General features: G+C 39.3%; 1 protein-coding gene across 1 annotated transcript in view; it reads right to left on the bottom strand.

Annotated features, from left to right (window-relative positions):
* Nucleotides 1-9,404, bottom strand: part of ccdc71 (coiled-coil domain containing 71) — a 42,559-nt gene extending 33,155 nt beyond the window's left edge. The window contains exon 1 of the mRNA XM_051921510.1: nucleotides 9,112-9,404. The gene's annotated coding sequence lies outside the window, so the exon portion shown is untranslated. The remainder of the gene's footprint in view (nucleotides 1-9,111) is intronic.
* Between the last annotated feature and the right edge of the window lie 1,071 nt (nucleotides 9,405-10,475).

Raw genomic sequence — 10,475 nt, forward strand, 5'->3', positions numbered from 1 at the left:
CGGTGATACAGAATTATATGAACAATGCTCAAAAATAACTTCAAGAAAATAGGCTATAGCATGGTTAGGGCTGCCATCTCACCAACTTTAAAGGAAGAGAAATGAGGACTTTGAAGAATGCCTTTCATCGGTCTTTTAGAAATGCCCTTTAGTTTTGGCAAATGTTCATGCTAATTTCAAAGCAAATACGTTCATTGGCAAGCTAGTCAAGTCCTAATCATTCTTAAACACACTCCATTTCAGAGGAGCATGGATAAACAATAGTGTTGAAAGAACCATCTGAAAAAAACGTCACTGAAATTAAACATTGTGCTAAATGTAATTATGTAAGTGTAATTAATAGCTGCGCTGACAGAACTGAGCAGAAGTTTTGCAAGTCTCATACATTTAAGTTATCGTTCACTGCCATCCATTCAACCAGAAGAGGATCAAGTAAGGAGGCAGAAGGGCCATGCATCAGAGTTATGTCACCTTGCCAAGGTTTCTAGCAAGATATATGTATTCCTGCAACCATTGTACCATCAAAGAGACTGTTCAGTGGCAGTGGGCACAACTGAAAAAATTAAATATGTTAATAATAATAATAATACATTTTATTTATATAGCGCCTTTCCCATGCTCAAGGCACTTACAGAATAAATAAAGAACGGCAGAATATACAGTATATAGCATTGTACAAACCAGATAAATAAACAAAGAAGATTAAGACAGTAAATTCTGAAAAAAAAAAACAAAAAAAAAAAAAACAGACAACATAATTAATGGTCTCGCACACACATACAGGTTACACGAGCATCTTGACAGAGAAGTAAACTGAGAGAAAGGTAATAAAGTCAAGTAGAGCTAAAAGCCTTCCTGAACAGATGAGTTTTGAGTTGTTTTTTAAAAGAATTCATGGAGTCAGCTGACCTGATTAATTTTGGTAGGTCATTCCAGAGTCTGGGCGCTATACAGCTGAAGGCCCTGTCACCCATAGAGTGTAGATTAGTGACGGGCACAACAAGATTACCAGAATCAGAGGACCTTAGTGGGCGGGCAGGCACATAGTGATGGAGAAGGTCACTGATGTAGTTTGGCGCGAGGTTATTTAAAGCTTTGTAGGTTATTAGTAGAATTTTATATTCGATTCTGTAGGACACAGGGAGCCAGTGAAGGCGGAGTAGGATGGGTGTGATGTGCTCGCTGCTGCTGGCTCGAGTAAGGACTCTTGCAGCTGAGTTTTGAATAAGCTGGAGCTGTGATATAAGATTAGAAGGGGCACCTGCCAGTAAGGAATTACAATAATCGATGCGGGATGTGATAAAAGCATGGACAAGTTTCTCAGCATTAGAGAAGGAGAGGAAGGAGCGAACACGGGATATGTTACGGAGGTGAAAGTAAGAAAGTTTCTTAATGTGATTTATGTGGGCGGAATAAGTGAGGGAGGAGTCAAAAATGACACCAAGATTTTTTACAGTAGAAGCAGGTCTGATGAGATCACTGCCAAGATGGACTGGGAAGGAGCTCATTTTATTAAGTTGCATTTTAGTCCCAATTTGCGGGAGTTCAGTTTTATTGCAATTTAATTTTAAAGAGTTCTGCTCCATCCAGGTTTTAATTTCACTAAGGCAGGTTGTGAGCTGAGAAAGCTCTGATGAAGTTCCACTTTTAACATTGAAGTAGAGCTGAGTATCATCTGCATAAAAATGATAACCCAATCCATAACTACGGATAATATGGCCAAGGGGAAGCATATAAATACAGAAAAGCAGAGGACCGAGGACAGAGCCCTGAGGGACTCCTTGTGTGACTGGCGCTGAGCTGGATCTACTGTTGCCAAGACTAACAAACTCTTGCCTATCAGTCAGATAGGACTTGAACCACTGGAGGGCAGTGCCAGAGATACCCAGCATGTTCTCCATTCTGAACAGTAGGATGTCATGTCTGACAGTGTCAAATGCTGCACTGAGGTCTAACAGAATTAATATGCTGGTTTGTCCAGAGTCTGCTGCCATAAGCAAATCATTGGTTACCCGTAGCAGAGCAGTTTCACAGCTGTGCCGCACCCTGAAACCAGACTGAAAGGGTTCCATCAAAATTATTAGAGGTTAGGTAATTGGTGAGTTGGGAAGCTACAACACGCTCAAGAACTTTTGACAGGAAAGGTAAGTGGGAAATAGGCCGGAAATTGTTAAGATTGTCAGCATCAAGGCCAGACTTTTTTAACGTTGGGGTTACAGAAGCAATTTTAAAAGTGAGCGGCACAGAGCCAGTGTCAAGGGAAGAGTTTATTATTGTTGTAACAGTCGGGATTATGGCATGAAGGCAGGATTTAAGTAGTGTGGTGGGGATGGGGTCCGGGACAAAAGTAGTCGGCCTCATCTTATAAAGCAGGTCATTAACAAACGCAGATGTGACTGGTGAGAACTTAGAGAAGGAGCTGGATGGAGTGGGAAAACAGGGAGAGATATAAACAGATGATGTATTTATGTTGGTTGAATTATTTAGATCTTTAATTTTGTTACGGAAAAAAGTGGAGGAATTCCTCACAGACTTCAGTAGAAGAGGTAGTTGGACCAGATGCGGGTTCGAGTAGTTTATTAACTACAGAGAACAAAACCCTTGGGTTATCATGGCTACTTTCTATTATTCTGCCATAATGGGTGTTCTTGGCAGAAGTTAGTGCTTCTCTGTAAGCTCCTTGGTGGTCAGAGAAAGCCTGGATGTGCACGGTGAGGCCAGTCTTACGTGACATTCTCTCAAGGCGTCGGCCAGCTGCTTTCATAGATCGCAATTCTGAGTTATACCAAGGAGCTGAACGTTTAAAGGAAACCTCCTTATGTTTTAAAGGAGCTGTTTTATCTAATGCTGAGTGAAGGGCTGTGTTATAGTGGTGAACAAAACTATCTAGTGTTGATGGAATAGGTGCAGAGAGTAAAAGATCAGAAATGGATCCAGAAAGGATAGAGGGACAGATATTTTTAAGGTTTCTGTAAGAAATTTGTCGTTTACAGGTAAGAGGTGGGAGAGGTAATGAGACAGTGAAAAATACTGCTTTATGGTCAGAGAGTCCCAAATCAGTGCTGTAAATGTTGGCAACAGATAGTCCAGAAGTGCAGATCAGGTCCAATATATGACCGCCACAATGGATTGGAAAATCAACATGTTGTGTCAAGTCAAAACAGTCCAGTAAGGACAGGAATTCATTTCTCAGTTTAGATGTGGGGGTGTCAATATGGATGTTGAAATCACCAAGAAGGATAATTCTCTGAGAGTAAGAGCTTAGGTGGGTCAAAAGTTCAATCAGATCGGATAAGAAGGATGCATTGTATTTTGGGGGACGATAAAGAACAATGAGTGAGACAGGACCTGATTCCGTTGTTAGTTTAAGAGCCAGGCACTCAAAAGACAATGGGCAGTCAATTGGGATTCTTTTAACGTTTAATTGTTAATTGTTGGCAATTTACAAAATATACAGTGCATCCGGAAAGTATTCACAGCGCATCACTTTTTCCACATTTTGTTATGTTACAGCCTTATTCCAAAATGGATTAAATTCATTTTTTTCCTCAGAATTCTAACACACAACACCCCATAATGACAATGTGAAAAAAGTTTACTTGAGGTTTTTGCAAATTTATTAAAAATAAAAAAAATTGAGAAAGCACATGTACATAAGTATTCACAGCCTTTGCCATGAAGCTCAAAATTGAGCTCAGGTGCATCCTGTTTCCCCTGATCATCCTTGAGATGTTTCTGCAGCTTAATTGGAGTCCACCTGTGGCAAATTCAGTTGATTGGACATGATTTGGAAAGGCACACACCTGTCTATATAAGGTCCTACAGTTGACAGTTCATGTCAGAGCACAAACCAAGCATGAAGTCAAAGGAATTGTCTGTAGACCTCCGAGACAGGATTGTCTCGAGGCACAAATCTGGGGAAGGTTACAGAAAAATATCTGCTGCTTTGAAGGTCCCAATGAGCACAGTGGCCTCCATCATCCGTAAGTGGAAGAAATTTGAAACCACCAGGACTCTTCCTAGAGCTGGCTGGCCATCTAAACTGAGCGATCAGGGGAGAAGGGCCTTAGTCAGGGAGGTGACCAAGAACCCGATGGTCACTCTGTCAGAGCTCCAGAGGTCCTCTGTGGAGAGAGGAGAACCTTCCAGAAGGACAACCATCTCTGCAGCAATCCACCAATCAGGCCAGTATGGTAGAGTGGCCAGACGGAAGCCACTCCTTAGTAAAAAGGCACATGGCAGCCCACCTGGAGTTTGCCAAAAGGCACCTGAAGGACTCTCAGACCATGAGAAAGAAAATTCTCTGGTCTGATGAGACAAAGATTGAACTCTTTGGTGTGAATGCCAGGCGTCATGTTTGGAAAAACAGGCACCATGCCTACAGTGAAGCATGGTGGTGGCAGCATCATGCTGTGGGGATGTTTTTCAGCGGCAGGGACTGGGAAACTAGTCAGGATAAACGGAAAGATGACTGCAGCAATGTACAGAGACATCCTGGATGAAAACCTGCTCCAGAGCGCTCTTGACCTAAGACTGGGGCGACGGTTCATCTTTCAGCAGGACAACGACCCTAAGCACACAGCCAAGATATCAAAGGAGTGGCTTCAGGACAACTCTGTGAATGTCCTTGAGTGGCCCAGCCAGAGCCCAGACTTCAATCCGATTGAACATCTCTGGAGAGATCTTAAAATGGCTGTGCACCGACGCTTCCCATCCAACCTGATGGAGCTTGAGAGATGCTGCAAAGAGAAATGGGGCGAAACTGGCCAAGGATAGGCATGCCAAGCTTGTGGCATCATATTCAACAAGACTTGAGGCTGTAATTGCTGCCAAAGGTGCATTAACAAAGTATTGAGCAAAGGCTGTGAATACTTAAGTACATGTGATTTCTCAGTTTTTTTATTTTTAATAAATTTGCAAAAACCTCAAGTAAACTTTTTTCGTGTTGTCATTATGGGGTGTTGTGTGTAGAATTCTGAGGAAAAAAATGAATTTAATCCATTTTGGAATAAGGCTGTAACATAACAAAATGTTGAAAAAGTGATGCGCTGTGAATATGAGATTTGGCCAGAAGCACTTTATTTATTTATTAGGAAATGCTGAGACTGTGGGTGCTCAAAGAAAGATGGATCATGCACTTCTTATGAATCACAGCACCCCAGGTCACTCTGGAAAGTCTGTTGCCACTTCTTTCATGCCCAAATTGCATATGTAACTATCTTTTGTGCTCAGAGTGTATGACTGGTGTTTGTGATGAAAACAATTGGTCTGCCTGTGTAATGTGCTTCCCTGTTAGCAGATGTCTGTATGGTTCTTTTCCTGTCAGCCATGTTATGTGGCTATGCTTCTGCTTGACGTTAGAGGAACCCGAAGCTCAATTATGTGATGTAGGTAGCCCCCTATTCCAGTTCTTTGGTCGTGTATAACTATCTTTTGTGCTTGGAGTGTATCACTCACATTTGCAATGAAAACACTGTCCACAGATGTCACCATAATTCTATTCCCGTCAACAATGTGGCGTGCCCGTACCCCTGCTTGCCCTGAGAAGGTTCTGAAACCCAATTATGTGGTCAAGGAAGCTTGTACCACCAAATTGTGAGTCATGTTACACATATAAAGTCATAAGCTCTTGATTAAGACCAAGATCAAGGTCCAGTGGTTTGCGTGCTTTTACGCGACAGACTGACAAGACAGGCAGATTTAAAATTATTGCTTTATTTAATTTGTTTACATTTGTGATCTTTTTTATTTTTAGCTGTTGCATATCTGAGTGGTTTATGTAGGTGTTTTGATATTGTTAAATCTGCATTTTGTGTGTGTACTTGCGAGTACTGGAAACTGGACATAAATGCTGCTCATGCAAGTTACTTGTGTTTCATGCATGTCTCATGGTTTAAAATATTTGAAACAGTTCATTTGTTTTTTTTAAAAGACAATTATTTATGTTCTGTTTCAATATAAAATGTGGTGAAATTATCTAAATGTGTATATGTTTTTTGAAATTACCCCATTTTTCACAATACAGTGGTGATACCAAAAAAACTAATAATTTTGATTACTATGATCATCAATTTGGACAACATCAGATCACTATAATCACAATATGAAATTGTGATATAGTACCAATCCTAACACATCACAGTCTCAAAATGAGCAATTTTTAAAAAGTCAGTGTGGCAACATTTTTGGATTAAGTGTCCAAAACAGCTGCATGTAAATCACATGTCTTATTGTAAGAAGAATGTCTACTGCTGTTGTCTTTATAATGGTTTACATAAAATTACCAAGTTCCACAGATACTACAATTCAGTTCATTAATAATAAACTTTGCAGTACAATGAAAAGCATTTATTGCTATTCTCCTGCGCCAGGCCCGGCAAATGAATCGACAAAATCAAAGGCTCGATACAGCAACATAGTGTAACAAACAAACACCATTAAATGAAGAAAGGTTTGTAAAGACAAACTCTACCGTAACTTTTACTGACAACAGTGGTTTATTTATTTACTGCTGGAAAATATGGGGTGACATAGAACACTAGCTCAGAAAACTACAGTGGTCTTATGCCCCCCTTAACCACACTTTAAGATATGTACATACTTACGGTTAAACAGATATGCAGTTTATTTAACTCAGCAAGAGGCAGTCTCTCCAATTATACAGTGTGGCATGCACATGTACCCTTCACCTGTGTATGCCAATTCCTTCATGACAAGAAATATCCACAACACATGAGGGGTCTGCTGAGATATATTTAGTGATCATTCAAGTAGCACAGAAGTCTAGCCTTAATGAAGGCCACGGTGACAAAATGGAGGATTGGATGCACCAGGCCAGTCAAGCCTCTGCAACAGTTTGTATGCAATCTAGGGAAATATCTAAGTACGCTTCAGCCCGCCAAGCGATATAATCTCTCCAGGCTGTCCCTGGTTTTCTCCAAGTGCTCCACACCAAGGGGGAATCCTTGCTTGATGCACAAACAACTCACATGCCTAAAGATATAACAGCTTCATTGTCATATAATTGAAATATTATTGACTTCACTTTAGAAATAAATTTTGCCTTTGAGTATCACATTTGAAAAATTCAATAAAAATCATCCTATAGTTAAATATATTTCCTGATACAGTTTCATGAGTAATGAAGATGGCATCTACCATCCTAATAGCCTTGCATACGTTCTTTTTTCCAGGTGGGTCATAAACATTAAGCCCAAAACATTCACAAAAATCCACCATAAAATGAAGACAAGCCCACATATAACATGCTAACGTGTATGCCATGATCATGCTGAGAGTTGGGATTTGACCTTTTTTTTCTTCTCTATCGACAAGGACAATAACAAATGTTGACTGATAAATCAATAAGTAATTTACACCGAGTGCCTACCATCAATTAGCAATTGATGACAGGGCATGCAATTAAATGCCATGCTTTTTTGACAAAAGTTAAAGTTATGAGACAGTTGACCGTTTTTACAGTTTTTTGATTCTTGTTTTTACTTAAAGTTGCAAAAGTTAAGATGCCGAATTCTGGATGGGCATGTTGTCTTAAAAAAATTCTGCCCCAAAACATATAAAAGTGAACCAACAAAGTTAAGGAACAGAATTTGGGGAACAACTAAAACGAAATAATACTATCAACATGTTGTTGAAACCCAAGCAAATTATGATCATGTAGATCATAAGACAGGAAGAGCAAAGATTATAATCAGTTAATTCATGGATAACACTGGCATTAAAACCGTTAAACAAGACAAGGGCAGCAACTTCGTACAGTCCTGCGAAGTGACGATGCACCAGCTGGAACTCCTTGTCTTAACCCCTCCCAACTTATCTAATTTCTACGCTTATTACACAACAGGGAAGCCGCTTGACACGATCCTTCCGCTGGAAAAAAAGAAGTCCCAACAGTTGCTGCAGTCTTAGGAGTTCTAATCGCAAGAGGGAAAAAACCGGTTGCAAAATCCACCTTGTCGCTAACCGGCAAAACTGCACGCTTTGTCAGTAAGAGTTCCCCTGTCTACGTGTTGTATGAAGTAATTATCATTAAGATCTTTAGCACAAATTGAACTGAATCAGTGTTCCATTAGCAATCCCTTTTGAATTCTTTCAGTAACACGGAAGGCTAGCAATCTAAAAAGTTCTCAAAACTCAACGCAGACGTATTCTGGATACTCAAATACAAAGTTAAATATAAAAAAAAAAACGTTAAATTGTTACGACAAAGTTTTTTTTAAAATCAAGCACAGCAAATAGTAAAGAAACTAAAGGGACATCGAACACGTCAAACTGAAGATGCACTGCTTTAGCAACGAGTCGCAATTAAAACCCGAAATACAAGCTGTCATAAGTAAAATGGGATGAGACTAAGGCAGGGTGTGATTTCATACGGTCACTCACAACTGAAAGATAAAAATCAAAAGCACACACTTAAACCCGATCGCTAAATCTGCACGCAACAAAGGAACAGACGTGATTACCTGTCAATATGCTCCATTTCACTTAATAGCGCCACGCAATGCGTAAAAATGTTCCCATAAACAAGAAAGTCCTAAAGTCGTCAAAATAAAAAATGACGAATCTTTGTTATTCTCCACACGTTCGGACTGTCAAGCATATGTTTATCATCCGTACAGTAACTCTTACATGCACGCGACACACCAATCTGAGGTCACTGAAAAAGAACGCACAGAAAGTTCCACTTTGCAAAACACAACAAAACAATACTTCGCACCCAAACACGTGCGTCTTAAAAATTTAAATCACACAAGAACACGTGCACCTTATAAAACTGAAATACTGTCATTAAAGAGTTAACAAAAATTTTCAATATACGCAGACACCGGACTATTTTAAAACAGCTTCTCGTGGAGAGGAACTGTATACACAGTCAATGCAAGATAATGCATACACTCTTTCACTGAGTGCATTTAATCAGAATAAAATCTGCAGAAACCCTTCCCTTCCCCATTTTAAATAGTCTCTTCTACTCTCCCAGATTCTCTTGACCCGCCGTGCACATCTTTCAAAAACTTAGCATGCAATTAATAATAAATAACAGCGTTAAGAAAGAGATGAAATACAGATTGGCACGGATCGATACATTACCTTTAATCCGGGTAAGGGAAAGGGGGGTAAGCCAAATGCACAACAGTCTGTATAGTAAACCAAAACAGACGTACTGTCAAGTTGGATGGGCTTTTCAAAACAATTACAAAAAACGGACACGGGATTTGGTGATGGAAGGAAAGGGAAACAAAAAACTCCAGATCCTCCTGTCTTCCCCTCGACTGTCTTTTGTTAACGCAAAGTCAGTGTCTTTAGCGGTTGCTATTTCCGAGCAGTCGAGAGAGAAGGCAACCAAATTAAAATGGCTGCCACCACACAGCAAGAGGAGTTTCCTTTAGAATTACAGATAGAGAAGGGAGGCGGGGCATGGTTAATAAAGGCGGCAAGGGTTAACTTACTATAAAAGGGCATAAAGTGGGCGGGCATCAACGCTGTAAGGAGCCACAGGGCGCCATATGGGCGGGCATTATGTCCTTTTATGGAGCGGAACGGGAGGGGATAGGCGGGACAAGAGTGACGTTCAGCAGAAGAAAGAAATGCGTCAGGAAATGGGCGGGGAAAGTCAAAATACCGCCCACAAAGGCGGAACGAGGCGGGGGAATAAGTGTGAGCGACAGGTAGACGGAACAAGGAGGGGAGGAGGAGGAGCTTGAAATACCGGAAGAGGAAGAGGAAGAGGAGGAGTTAGGTGTCACAAACGTGATTTTTTTTTCTCTTTTGGGAATATTATTTTTTTCTTATTCTTAAACATATATACTTAAATTTTACTTGCTAAATAACTCTAAAAGCGATTTCTAAGTAAAAAATAAGTGTTGGGTTATTCCATCAAGATTCACCCAATTTAAATAAAGTTGCAGCTTTATAGCTTTCAAAAAATCTGAAACTTTTCCCATTCATTTGTATGGTTGATTGATGGTCAATAATATATATTTTTTTTTCCTTACCCTGATCCCAACTAGACTCCCTTAAAAATGTCGGCTATCACCATTTTAGCATTCAATAGCCTTTCCAAGGTGTCAGATATCTCCTGAACCAATAAAAATATTTAAATAATTCAGAAAAGTTTTTGCTCCATATAAACTGAGGATTTGTTTTTATTATCCAAACACTTTTGACAAATGAAAGTTATGTAAACAGGGTTTTCTTGTGTTTTTTTAGACAAAAGATTGTTAATTTTTAACTTGTGATAAATATAATGAAAATGTAATTTGTTATTACTGTTTAAAACCATATTATGTATAGGCTAATAACCTAATATTTTATCTAACTTATCTCAAAATTAGGCTAAACACAATAACCAATTTTGATGAGTGAACTACTATCATATAGATTAATATTACACAAAAAAAAAAAATATATATATATATATATATATATATATATATATATATATATATATATAT

This window comes from Erpetoichthys calabaricus, chromosome 18 (genome assembly GCF_900747795.2).
Source record: "Erpetoichthys calabaricus chromosome 18, fErpCal1.3, whole genome shotgun sequence".
Lineage (NCBI taxonomy): Eukaryota > Metazoa > Chordata > Cladistia > Polypteriformes > Polypteridae > Erpetoichthys > Erpetoichthys calabaricus.